The following is a 14105-nucleotide window of genomic DNA, read 5'->3' as shown; positions in this document are numbered from 1 at the left end:
ATCAACTCAATTTCACCCAAAAGCAAATCTAAGAGAAATTCACCTAAAAGTAAATCTAATGAGGCAAAAGCCTAGCAAGTATGATTCCAGGATGTTTTACTCAGTCAAAATTTAACTAAGGACTAGTTAATGCAGAATCAAAAACCAGTCAAAAACAAAAATCAAAATCTTTTGTTCTTTTTCTTAAGAATAAAATTCAAAGTTTAATCAACAAACTTTTTCGAGATTCCGCAAAGGGACAACACAAAGGTAGGTTTCTCACAAGGGTGGATTCTATGAAAGGTCCGACTCCTAAGAAGACTAAAAAGACCAGGGAGATCCAAGGTTTTACAACTTCTAAAGCCAAAGTCACTACAGGACCAATGCAAAAATCAAACCCTAGGGCAAAATCTCTATGAATTTCACTAAAACTCTTGACACTGATGAAACAAGATTAGGCGAAGATTTATGACAGGTAACCAGTGGATCTGGGCAGTAAAAAAAAATTAAAAACAAAATCTAAGAGGCAAAAAGGAAAAAATTGAAATTTTCTCAATTTTGACAGGGTACGCAGGCAACCTGTTTGCACAGGTGCGTGTACGCTCTGTGCACGAAGCTGCAGTGCGTACAGGTACGCACTGTGCTTAACTCAGAGGGTGCATTCTGCTAGCAAAACCAAGAAAAACTAAAATCTAATTTAACCCTAAGCTATCCCACCCAAATACAGAGGCAAACAGCCAAAAACCAGAAAACAAACGACTTTTCTCAAATCAAAGTTTCACACAAAGGAAAAATCATTCACATCAATGGAGTCCCCAGCAAAACCGACCTCCCTAGAAGCTAAGGCTTTCTAGTGACAAACAAGACAAGTAAACACTACCTTTCTCTAAATATGCATTTAGAATACAAGTAATCAGGTGTTCATAACATACCTTTAGTCCAACGCTTTGTAGTAGTCCAGCCTCGCCGATCCGGATGAGCTCCTCCTTCTCTTCAAAACCTGCATTCACTAACATGCCAAAAGATTACATAGCACCTGAATAACTTATAAAATAACACATATTCATCATACAGACCAAGGAGTATATGAAACAAATCATGTATAACAATCTGTTGAGAAAAGTGAGCTTAATTGTATTAAGTGGAAACAAAAGAAACCATTACAACCTGAGCCTTGGTGTTGTGCAGGTCCCTCCTAGGGTCCAGCAAGAGTTCTCCTTTACTTTGATCAGCTCACCCACTTCCAAATAAGGCTAGGAAAGGATGGGAATCTCTCCTCTCAAGCTCTATAAGGGAGTCCTAATTCCAGCAGCATCTACCCTTAGGAATATTCAGCTTTCAACCTCCCCTCCTTCTAGCCCAATGCCTGTATTTATAGTGCTCTAGAGGAAGTTAATCAGGTCCACCATCAATGGGATAAGCCCCTCTTTGAATGGGATAGCTCCCCTCTTGATGGGATAAGTTCCTCTTTCATAGGGATACATGAACCATCTGGAGGCGCTCAATACACGTCAAACAAGCTTCTAGAATTCTCTAGAAATGACCACAAGTAACTTTTTTGAAGTGAAACTTGCGCCTTTTGACCTTTACAGGAGTACGCACCCACCCCTTTACAAATAGAGCGTACAAGTACGCAGGTATTGTGAACTTGTGGTGCGTACACGCAGGTAAGGCTAAGAGAAACTGCGTACCCAGAGTTACATATATTTTTAAATACTTTCTCTCTTTCTTGGAGTTTGACATGAGGAGCAGAGGTATGAGACTTGCCAAGGAGGATAGTATGACAGTTGATGGAGCCATACTAACTGCAAATAGTCATGGTGACAAATTTTAGTGTAACACTTCTCCAAAGAATGATCTAGATCCTATGTATTACAAGAGAAGCCAAGGCAAGACCTATAGAATCCAAAGCGTTCCAAAATCCCTCTTGCTTGAGTTATGAGGAGGTATTTATAACAAGTGAAAATGACCTTTGAGCTTCCTCATGACTATTTGACTCCTATGATTATTCATATTCTATAAATGATTCACTAAATTCAGATATGTGGATTTTCATATTCCACATGTGTCCCTTGGACATAATTACATAACATTTATTACATAAGACAATTTAGTGGCCTAATAAGAAAAAAATGACAATGGGACAAAGACTTGTCAAATGGATAAATTATTTTCTTCCTCGTGGAGTTCACTCAGAATGTAAGTGTTCCATGCTTTGAACTCCTTTGCGATGGCTTCAACCCAAATTGGAAAGTCCCCTTTGTGGTGTGTCTTCACCACCACTTCCTCCATCGGTATGTTCTTGGAGCTTGACTACACATTATTCCACAACCATGCAAGCGTCATGTGCACTTTAACTAGTGCAAAGGCATATTGCTAAATAATGTCATTAGTTACCTCAAAACCTTCACGTTCCATTTCTTTCTTTATTTATTTGATATATTCCTTGATCTCCTGGAAGATGACTTATTTGACTATTATTGCTTCAAGAGATCCAATGGCCAGCATCCTGTGTTTCTATGTTAGAGACTCAAACCCATTATGCAACTGGATTTAGGAAGCCATATTACTAACCGACTATGCTCCAAGATGCAAGTAGTTCTGTAGGTGGAGTCTCAACTAAACTCTATCTATTTCAGTGATAATTTTATCCCTCTTTTCCAAATGTTGTGGAGCATGTAGATATTTGGAAGTCCACTCTTGCATCTGATCAACTGTTCTAATTGCTATCCTTAGGAGTTTCATCACTTCCTGTGCGTTCTTCTGAATTCCAATGAAAGGAGCCATGATTTGTTGTATAAGCATCATCTCATCATATAGTCACACCATGGTTTCCTCCATGGGCCCCAACTCTTCTTTCATGGATGATTTCCAATTTGCAATGTTTACACCCTATCATGAAAACCACTGATTTTTTGCCGCAAGATGTTCTGCTTGTTGGTTCATCGCAACAAGTTATCTTCTCAGGTTGACATTCTCATTCAATAAGTACTCAAAGTTATTCTATGTCGTTGTAGGAAATGAAACATTTGTTGCCATGGCTAGCCTTGGATTCCTTCTGGTGTTGGCAGTTATCACCTTCTCTGTAGACACTGAGACTAGATTCTGAGGATCCTTTGAGAAATATCTATGCCCTTGTTGCATAATCCTCTTCTTCAACTGATTGAATGTGTTGTCACTGTGAAAAAACCCTCCAAATTTTTGCCAACAGTTGAATTTTGGAGCCCACAATGGACCTTTTCATCGATTGTTCCATAGTCACTTTTTGGTTAGCTGATGCTTTGTTAAGTCTTCAAGCTTGCTTTTTGATCGTAATTGTCGAAGTCACCTACTCACACATGCTTAGTCTGTAATGAATTCATGAAATAATTCCTTCATGTAAGATTGAGAAAGCATGGAATAATCTAGTAAGACACTGCTTGTGCAATGTTCAACCCATGTTGGTAGTCAGTGCATATGTCATTAGCAATTCCTCACTTTGTTTCTGATCGTACTTCTTTTTCGGTGAGTTTCTTCAACTATCACCTTTTACGCACTTTCATATTTGTGTCTTTTTCATGCTTATGACTATTGTTTTTTCTTATGTTCACTTTAATTAGTGTTGTCTTCATGTTATCTTGACTCTAGCATGTTTCACTTTCGTTGTCATTCACATATCACAAGTGTCATTCGCACTTTTCTCCTCATGTAGTAAATGTCATCTTTGGGAATGTGGAGTGTTGCACAACGCATGAAAGACAGTTTTGGTGTGTTTCAAGGGGTAATATTTGTGTTAATGAGTTGCACTCACCTTGTAAACATGTATCACTGATTTCCAAATTTTTAAGCACCGTCGCATAAGTATCGTCACAGTCATCGCAAAGTGTATCTTTGGTGTTACACTTGTCGTCGAAAATTTGTCGCGTTGAGGGTTTTTTTTCGATCATGTGTTTTGAATGATCTATGTTGTGTCATCAATTGTTTTAAGTGTGTGATCATATTTATGTCCTATCACTATTCACATCAGCTTCATTTATACCACACGTAGCCAAATTCAGAAAAAATTCCAGACCAAGAAACATAGCCTCATTTGGCCCCCTAAACTATGAATTTAGTTTTATCAGCCTTCAAGATGCAACTCTTCCTCTTGAAACTACACAATGCGTAGTTTCTACCTCCCAGGACTGCACACTGTGTAGTCTCAGTGCCCAAGCCTATATCTTGAACTTGTATAAATCAAGCCCTCCAACCAGTACTGAATTGTGCATTGCATAGTCTCAGTCCTAAAGCCTCAACCTTAAGCTCCTGAACTGCACAATTGCACAATCACCTGGCCTCCTTGCCTCCTACAAGTGTGTAGTGGGAAAACTCAAGGCTCACGCCTCCAACCTGAGTCCTTGAGTCCCTCAATTGTACAATTCCTTTGCCTAGGCCTCTAGAACTGTGCATTGCACAGTTTCAAGGCTCGAGCCCCCATAGTGAGTTATTTAGTTCGTTAACTCTACAATTCCTAGGCCTCTGTCCTCTGAGAACTATACAATGGGCATATTCAAGCCTCAAGCCCTAGCCTTGAACTATTAAGCACCTCAATTGTGAAATCTCTTGAACCTAGCCATCTTGAAACATGCATTGCATAGTATCAAGCTTTATTCCCAAACCTTGGAATTTAGAACTGCGCAATCCCTTAGCCAGTCACTCAACGAGTCACCAATTCTAGCCCTAACAGGTGAGTTCATGAAATATGTTAGTGTTGGGTTGTGTTATATTCTTTCCATGACTAGCCCACATAGTTTACGGGGGGGTGGAGCCCCCCCTTCACTGCACCGACTATGCAGCGAGGGGGTCACAAGGGGTTTGAGGGGGGTGGTTATCCCCCCTCTACGGGGTCTGGTGCAGCAGTTTAAAGGGTTATAATCTTTGGAACCCAGTAACAAGGAAGGTTGTGTACAACCGAGATATGGTGTTCAGAGAGGTGAAAGATGTTATTAAACATGAAGTCCCATCAAAGGAACCTGAGAAGATAGAGTTTAAGCTAAAGGAGGAAGAATCACACTCTACAACAAAAGAGGAATCAGAAGATGAAGAGTCACAAACTTCGGTTGTAAGAAGATCAGTTCAAGAAATAAGGTAGCGAGAAAGGTATAGTCCATTTGATTTCTATTCAAATTTTGCTTTATCTATTACTCATGACGATCCCAGAACTGTGAAGGAAGTAGTAGATTCAGAGGATGGAAAACTCTAGAAAGAGGCCATGGTTGATGAAATGGCATCTTTGCACAAAAATGATGCTTGGGATCTGGTGGAGTTGCTGATTGGAAGGAAGCCCATTGGCAGTAAATAGCTATCCAAGAAGAAGACAAATTTAGAAGGAAAGGTGGAGAAATACAATGGTTGGTAGCAAAAGGTTATCCCCAGGTTCCGGGAATTGTCTTTGGTGATATTTTTTCTCATGTTGCCAAGGTAGCTTCTATTAGATTACTTTTATCTGTTGCTGCTGCTTTTGATTTTGAGGTAGAACAGATGGATGTGAAGACAAAATTTCTTCACGAGGATCTGGAAGAAGAGATCTACATGAAGCAACCTAAAGGCTTTGCGGTGAAGAGTAAGAAAGAACTGGTATGCAAGTTAAAAGAGTATCTGTATGGGTTAAAACAATCACCAAGGATGTGGTATCAAAAAATTGGTACAGTTATACATGGACTTGGCTTCAATGGAAGCAAAGAGGATCGCTCTGTGTATTTTAAATTAATTGGTGACTGTGTTATTTATTTTGTCTTGTATGTGGATAATATGTTGCTGGTTGGAAATGACAAAGAAATTATCCAGGATTTGAAGACCCAATTGTCGTCCAAATTCGACATGAAAGATCTTGGTGCTGAAAACTATATTTTGGGCATGGAAACTAAAAGAGATCAAGAAAAGAGGAAGCTCTGGTTAAACTGGAGGAAGTATGTTGAGATAATACTGTAGAGGTTTAACATGCAGGATAGTAAACCAGTGAAGGTTCCTATTCCTATTGGTGTAAAGTTATCTGTTGAACAGTGTCCCAAGACACAAGAAGAGGAAGAGGACATGTCTCGTGCTCCATATGCAAGTGCAGTTAGTAGCCTGATGTATGCGATGGTCTGTACTAGACCAGACATTGCACATGCAGTGGGAGTATTGAGCAGATTTATGTCAAAACCAGGAAAGGAGCATTGGACATTAGTGAAGCGGGTTTTCAAGTATTTTCGTGGCACTAGTGATTATGGTTTGTTGTTGGGCATGGGATCCCCCGCAGTAGGTTTTTGGACTTAAAGCCTAAGTTTTGGTCAAAGATGGTGTAGAACTCTGCAAAGTATGGGTGCAGAGTGCAAATTGTATAATCGAGTCATAGGGTTGTCTGCCCTAAGAATTGTAATTTAATGTAAAGTTGTGTCAGCCTACCCATGGTTCGCGGACCATGGTTTTGTATAAATAGAGTGAGGCTCTAAGTGTAAAGGTAACTTAACTTAGTAGTTTTGGCAAGCAAGTGATAGATAGATGCGAAGGCATGGTTAGAGCATAGGGGTAAAGTTGAAGTGTGTTGGGTCGTAGTAGTAGGAAGAAGCTCTGCAACTGAGTGCGCAGAGGTCTAGTAGAGTCCGCAGCTAAGTGCACAAACCCTTGCAGCTAAGTGCGCATGGCGAGGTCGGGTCTGTACTTGGGATTGAAAGATAATAAAGAGAAGTTGATTCTATGCATCTATTCTAGAATCTTTATGTTGATGTTATACATTACTTTTACTTTGTTATTTACTGCACGCAATTAATGAATACGTGTATGAATGCTTATATGTGAATCTAATCTAAGTAATCAGCTAACGAAAGACTAATTAAGGAATACTTGAGTAAATAGCATGGGTCGTGCTGCGGCTGGAACCGCGCGAAGGCAATAGCACAAGGTGCCGAGTGCCCGCAGGTGCACGTAGCACAGCAAGTGCGAAGGTTGGATCACGTATCAAGCACCTCATCTCAGACATCCCTAGGGTGCAGAAACCTGGTTCTAGCACCCTCCCATACTACTTTGGGTGAGACCTCAGTCCACGCTCCATGGACTGTTGCCGAAAGAGCTAGTAGTACCGGGATTTGCTTTCCGAAATCACTTCTGAATGTGGGTCAGACCCCACTAAGCCAACAAATGGTTCTGTTGCCGGACCAAGATCTGCATAAGGGATGTTTGATGTCATGCCACTGGAACCCAACAAAGAAGGAAATTGAAGAGTGGTTGGAAAAGAATATTCACGAGTTTGCGACATAGGAAAACAGAACCCCACAAGTATTTGAGAAAAAGTGGTTGGAGCGCTACGTGTATATAGAAATCCATGAGATTTTCTTTTCATCCTTTCCATCTGAGCTATATGAGCGGATCGTGAGGTTAGCCGACGGCCAGGAAAGGTGTAGGCTCGACCAACCAATAGTGTGCACACCGGAGCTAGTGCACAGACTAGAAGCCTTAGAGGATAAGATAGCGCGACCTATGGGCCACTGGCTTGACCGAATAATAGGAGGATTTATTACTGAGTTAATGGTGGACACGACCGTCAGTGACAACGAGACAAAGTGATGTTTCCTCAAGGGACCACGAGGTACGTATATTAAATCTTTAAACACCTTGATTAAGATGTTGTTATGTGAAAAGTGGGTTATGCGAATAAATTAATGTTTGGGACTACATGGAGTGGAAGGATCTACAGAAGTGGAAGTAGTGAAGAATTAGAAAACAGTCCCTTAATTTCACCCTCGTGGGAAAGCGAGGACGAGCTTGTGAATTTTTCTCCGAGAAGTGCGGTCAGTTTGATAAGGCAACGAAATCCGCGGTTACCACTTCCACCCACACTGCCACTCACTTCACCTCCCCCACCTCCATCTCCACCCACTCCACCTCCACAGTTCGGTATGGTGAGCGCGATCGAGCTACCAGTGTTCAAAGGAGTACAGAATGAGGATCCAGGCCAATTCTAGTTCTTGGTAAGAGCAGTATGGCAAGCACAAGGTGTCATAGATGACAATATTAAGAAGGCTACATTGGTGAGTGCACTACAGGATCGTGCATTAACGTGGTACATCAACCACTCTAACGACCACCGAAATGTAGGGATAGCAGAGATCCAGAATGTGTTGAATAGATAATTTAGCAGGCCAAAATCAAAGATCCAGTCAATCGTCGGGTTTAAAGAGATCGCGATGATTCTAGGCAAGAATCCATGGGATCTGGACCAAAGGCTGAAGAGTACGATCTGCAAGGCAAAAATGACGCTAACAGATGCACAACATCATGCATGGTTTGTAGCATCTTTGACACCACACTTGAGGGAAGCGTCGTCACAACAGAAACATTCTACCCAGGCCGAAGTGGTGGAAATGGCGATGAGATTACATGAGACCTCGATACAAGACCCTGGGTTGGGAGTTCAATTTATCCACGCGCAACTACATAATCTATATTTGGAAATGCAAAGCTTGAAGCAGGATATGGTATCGCAGCTAGAGGCACGCGAGGAAGTATGGTGCATAAAATGAAAAGGCCAGGGTCATGACAAGGATCATTGTCTAGTGATTGAGAAATACTTGGAAGGAGGAGGGCCAACGCCATTGAGATTGGAGGCACAGGAAGGGTTAAGCATGGCACCCACTTTATGGTGCACTATCTGTCAGATAGGAGGGAAACACATGACGGACAATTGTCATTTGCTGAAGAAATATACACAGACACCCCAACAATTGTTTTGTAATTTCTGCAGGTTGGTAGGCCACTATTGAGCGATGGAAAAGGTATGCATTTACCATTTATTTCTTTATCTTTTCCTTTGAATCATAACTCCTTTACATTCTAAGATGGTAATATGTTAAAGAATTATGATAGAATTAAGGAGATTTGTGATTAATACAAAATAACTAATTATTGTCTTTTTCTATACAGAAAGTGAAGGAAATAGAAAATCACTATTCGGGAGGAAAAGACAAAGTAGAAGCAACTGCTATCCCTACGACAGGAAGCCGTATCCTGATTTGGATTTAAACAGGAACGCAACAAATTACAAAGATAACCATAAACACAGATATGCAGCGGAAATAATACTTCATTTCATTAATGTAAAATACTGAAATATGCTTACAAACAGTAATGGAAATAAACCAGCTAGGGCGATGGTAGCTTATCTCTGAGAAGAGATGTGGCGGCTACATGCCTCTGAACTAGGTTACAATGAGGCTCGAAGGCCTATTTATTGTTGAGAAACAATGGAAAACCTTTCACATCCCGAAACCTAACCCTAGAAGATGAAATGCCAAATTGTGGGCCCCGTTTGGGTAAATTGGTACATCAATTTCCCGGGGTCATAACTTTGGCATATGATCTCCGTTTGACGCGTACAATAGCTTGTTATAAAGATCTATCCAAGCACTACCACTTTGGGAGGCAACAATGGTCCATGGACCAATGTTGCCCCATATTTCCCAAAAAACGTCGTTTAGGGCCTCAAAACGGCTCCGGAAGTTCAGGACCCGAAAACCTGCTAAAAATAGTAAATTGTGCTACAATTTAGGAAACTGAAAAAGTTGAAAGAGATAGTTGTGGGGGTCCAAATGGGATAGGTGGGTGGCCACCAACATCCACCTGGATCATATCCAGACAAGGAGATCAAGATTGGAGCGCATGGTCCAGGAAAAGGAAGAGAAAACGCAACATCAGCGCAAGAAGACAAAACGATAAACTGGAGATCAAAGATATAGCGAATCCCTCAAGATCCTTTGATCCTGAGGGATTTTTGCTTCAAGACTTATCTATACTCTTGATACTTCCTCCTGGCCATTATAAAAAGGGACAACGCTTGCAGCCCAGGGGCGGATATTATTATCAATTTGTAGAACTTACTGTTGTAATCTCAACTTTTATCATCGACTCTCTTTGAAGAGCGATAGCTGTAAACCTTGCCGTATATGATTAATATATAACTTAGTCTCTGTTCCATTTTCTGATCCTGGAGTAAACTCAGCGGTGCTTCACTGGTGGCTAAGGCTCCGGCCCTAGTGGATTCACTTCCTTCTTGTATCACTATTTTACAATTACAGTCGTGTGTGGTTTGATTTCCTTTGCATTTCATTAACTCGCTTTATACGGTAATCTTTTATTTCTGAACATTTCACTGAATTGCTCTGTAATATTGAAATGGTAATTGGATAGCAAGATTATTATTCACAACCTAAAATGTCATGCTGTTCATTTTGAAACAATATTACACTGTCTAATTCGGATTCTACTGTTCATTTACAGTTGTGATTGTTGTTCATTTAACTACGGTTCACTTACAATTGCGATTGTTGTACATTTAACTACCATTCACTTGTAACTGCAATTGCCGTTCCTTTATAACTGTGGTTAGTGCCCATTATGCTAGGCTAAGATTACTGATTCAATTTAGTTGACAGTCGCTGTGTGTTTCCAATTAATTAGCTTTACTGTTCCGTTTTATTTTAGACTGTTGTTCAATTCATTTCTATTAGATTAAGCTTTACTGTCAAGGTTTCCAATAGACTTAGTCACTATTTCTTTTTGCAAAGATTTTCTTTCACCTTTTAATTGATAGTGCAACAAGTGTGTTTTAGTAAGCATTTCCAATTGACATACCATTTCCAGTTATTTGCTCTAGAGTGGATTGAAAGATCAATAACTATAAAGAACATTGACTATCGTTGTCTAAGTTCTCAGATTGGAGATCCTGTTTATGGTTGATTTCATTTATATCAGTTGACAGAGGAAATAATTATCACTAATGCGTCCTTGACTGATAAATTGTTGTAGTTTACTGAGTGAATGATTTAAGTTTCAGAGCATTTCTTTTAATTACAAGTAGATTCTATTACCAGCATCCATTTACTCTTGTATTTAGCACTGTACTGCAAACTAGAAGACATTACTCTTTAATCAAGTGACCGCCTCTGACTGAGTACACTCTTGCGATAAAAATCGTACTTGGATTGATAATTAATGTAGGATAAATAGGGGTTAAAAAGACACCTTTTATCACCCAACATTTTGGTGTAGTTGACGGGGAGAGTGTAGCCATTTTTTTTAAGAAGAGTAGTGTGCATTTGATAAGTGCCTACTAGGAGAGAGTTGGGTTTTAAATACGGAAGGTAAGAACCTGTGTACGGAGCATGTAACAACCCTGCTCCCCTTCCCACTTTCCTGCAGATTTGTTTATTATTTTGGGTGGAAATAAGTATTTGATTTGTGTGCATGACTAAGAAGAAAAAGCCTAAAAAGAATACAAAACGACTACCCAAACCTGATAAAGCTAAGGGACTAGTTACCCTTGGCCGATCAACCTTTCTAGATGATATCATTAAAAAATCAGAATCTTAGCCGTTAGTAGGTCCTAGAAAAGTTGCTTCTAGACAACCTACTAGCTCCCTTTGGGCCACAGAATCACCATTTGTAGCCTTTGCTGAGGTGCACAGCTAGACAGAGCAGCAAGATTTTCAAGAAATTGAGAATTCTAGCCCAAAATCATTACAAGAAGGGAGCATTATTAATCTCTGTGAAGGAGGAGGAGAAACAGGGGAAGCAAAAGAACCGAGATCTCCTCTTGGAATAGTTTAGCAACTAAGTAGCCCAGATAAGGGAAGTGCTATCAAAATCATCCAGAACAAAGATGAAGAACCTAAAGAGCTAAGATCTCCCCAGATATTAATTCAACAAGGAACTATCACCATCCCAGAACAAGGAAGTGTTGTTAAGGCCATTCTTACTCCTTATAGTCAGCCTAGGAATAACTCCCTAGAAATCCTAGAAGGATATTGGCACATATTTGATCAAATGGCCCAGAACCAGCAAACACCTCAAACCTCCACACTGCAATATCCCATTGTAGATACTGTTGTTAATGCACCTATGAAGGCCATTACTCTCCAGCATATTCCTACATTCCATGGCCTAACATCGAAAGATCCAGATGCATTTCTATTTGAATTCGATGTATTATGCTGGGGGTATGACTATACCACCGATCCCCAAAAGCTAAAATTATTTCCCTCCACATTAAAAGGAGTAGCTTTACGATGGTTTATGGGGTTAGGTGGAGGTGTTATAAACCACTGGGATCAAATGAAAGGTAATTTTCTAAAGAAATATCAAGATTACTGCAGGTCCAGAGAATTAAAGGATGAAATATTTCAAATGACAGCCAGACCTAATGAAACATTGGAGGAATATGTAGAATGCTTCAAGTACAATCTTCAGGGATTTCCTTATGCATCTTTACCCTTACCTGACAATGTGTTAAAAACTACATTAATTAAAGGGATGAAGGAACAATGGGTTGAAAGATTAAACATTATGGGAAAAGGTGACATATATCAGGAAAGTTTTGCTGACATTATTGATTTATGTATTAGGAGTTCGAGAGGCAGTACAAGGCTAAAACTGGCAGAACATGACATAATCACAAGGGACAAAAATATCTCTAGTGGAGGTGTAACCCGCGCAGAAATTGGGAATCTATTGGAAGACTTTAAAACCGATATTCTAGGGACTCTGAAAACATAGCTCGACATTATGCAGGCAAAACAAAAGCAAGTAGAAGTAGAGAAAATTTAGCAATATTCTACCCTAGATGCAGAAAGAAGCATAGCCATAAAGAGTGCCCACTAGATGCAGTTCACGTCTGCGCTATTTGCACAAAAGACCACTCCACAGAGAACTGACCCTCACTCCCAGGTCTGAAAGTAGTATACAAAGAAGCGGAAGAAGAATCAGAACCAGTGTACCTACTCAATCAGCACTGTCAATGGCAACCACAACAACCAGGTATGCCCTCCGATCCATCTTCTTCTTTCCAACCTCCATAATATCATGCTCAGCAATATAATACAATGTGGCAAAATTAGCCACCCTTTCCAAGCTAGTCACAACAACCATTTCCTTCATCACCATGGCCAAATCAAACAAGCCAAAATAATTGGCCAAACTTTCCCTACTCTCCACCATGTTGGCAAAACAATGCATATCCAAAACGATGGTCCCCTTCCACTTCACAAAGTCAAGCCTGGTAGTCAAACTGGCAAAGACCGATGAATCAGCCAGCTAGAACCATCCCTCTCCTTCAACCCACACTGCTAGCACCATATACACTACAAGAGAGTCCCCAGTACAACTTAAGACCTTAACTCCCAGCCCAACCCAACCCGAACCCTAATAATAGACCGGTTCAATATGTTCAAATAATTGAAACACCAGAACTAGAAACCGACATAAGGGAGTGCAACGACCTTCAATTAAGGTCTGGGCGCATAATAGAAACTGAGGGAGATAAAAATGCTCAAGTTGAAAATCTGTTACCTGTAGAACAACCACTACAAGAAGAGGATGTGGTCAGATAACAAACTTACGACCAAGCAATGACGTCTTCTACCCCATTCCCAGAACGATTAATCATACCGCGCCCTATAGTACATCCTAACTTTGATCTTCTGGGGGAATTAAGAAATTTGTGTATAAAGATCCCACTCCTCCAGGCAATCCAAGATATCCCAATCTACGCAAAAACCATCAAGGAATTGTGTATAAAGAAGCCAAAGAGGAGAATAACAACTAACCAAACCATACAAGTAGTCAGCACCCTATCTGACTTACTATTAGGAAGAGAGGCACCCATAAAATATGAGGACTCAGGGAATCCTATAGTGACGGTGAAAATCAATGGACAAACCTTTTCAAATGCCCTAGTTGATTTAGGGGCTGCAATTAATATTTTAACAACTACCACTTGTCAAAAAATTGGCATTACATCAGTGGAACCAACCACCACCTAATTGGAACTGGCTGACCGATGGGTAGTTAGGCCAGAAGGTACACTACACGGTGTAATGACATCTGTAGATTCTTGGGAATACTTTGTCGACTTTCTGATAATCAACCCCAAAAACCGACTCGATGGACACCCTTTAATCTTAGGTAGACCTTGGCTAGCAACTGCTGATGCTTACATTGGCTGCCGACAAGGCAGCATGACCATAGCAAGAGGGAGTAATATCAAGAATTTAGCCTTATACCCTCTAGCCTAGCCAAGTTTAACAATCATCAAAACAAAGAAACAACCTATATCATACTTGACTAAAAACATTAGA

Source organism: Pinus tabuliformis, chromosome 5_1, assembly GCF_031772625.1.
Source record: "Pinus tabuliformis cultivar Carrire ecotype Pingquan chromosome 5_1, CPIR1, whole genome shotgun sequence".
Taxonomy (NCBI): domain Eukaryota; kingdom Viridiplantae; phylum Streptophyta; class Pinopsida; order Pinales; family Pinaceae; genus Pinus; species Pinus tabuliformis.
This window is presented reverse-complemented; position numbering follows the sequence as displayed.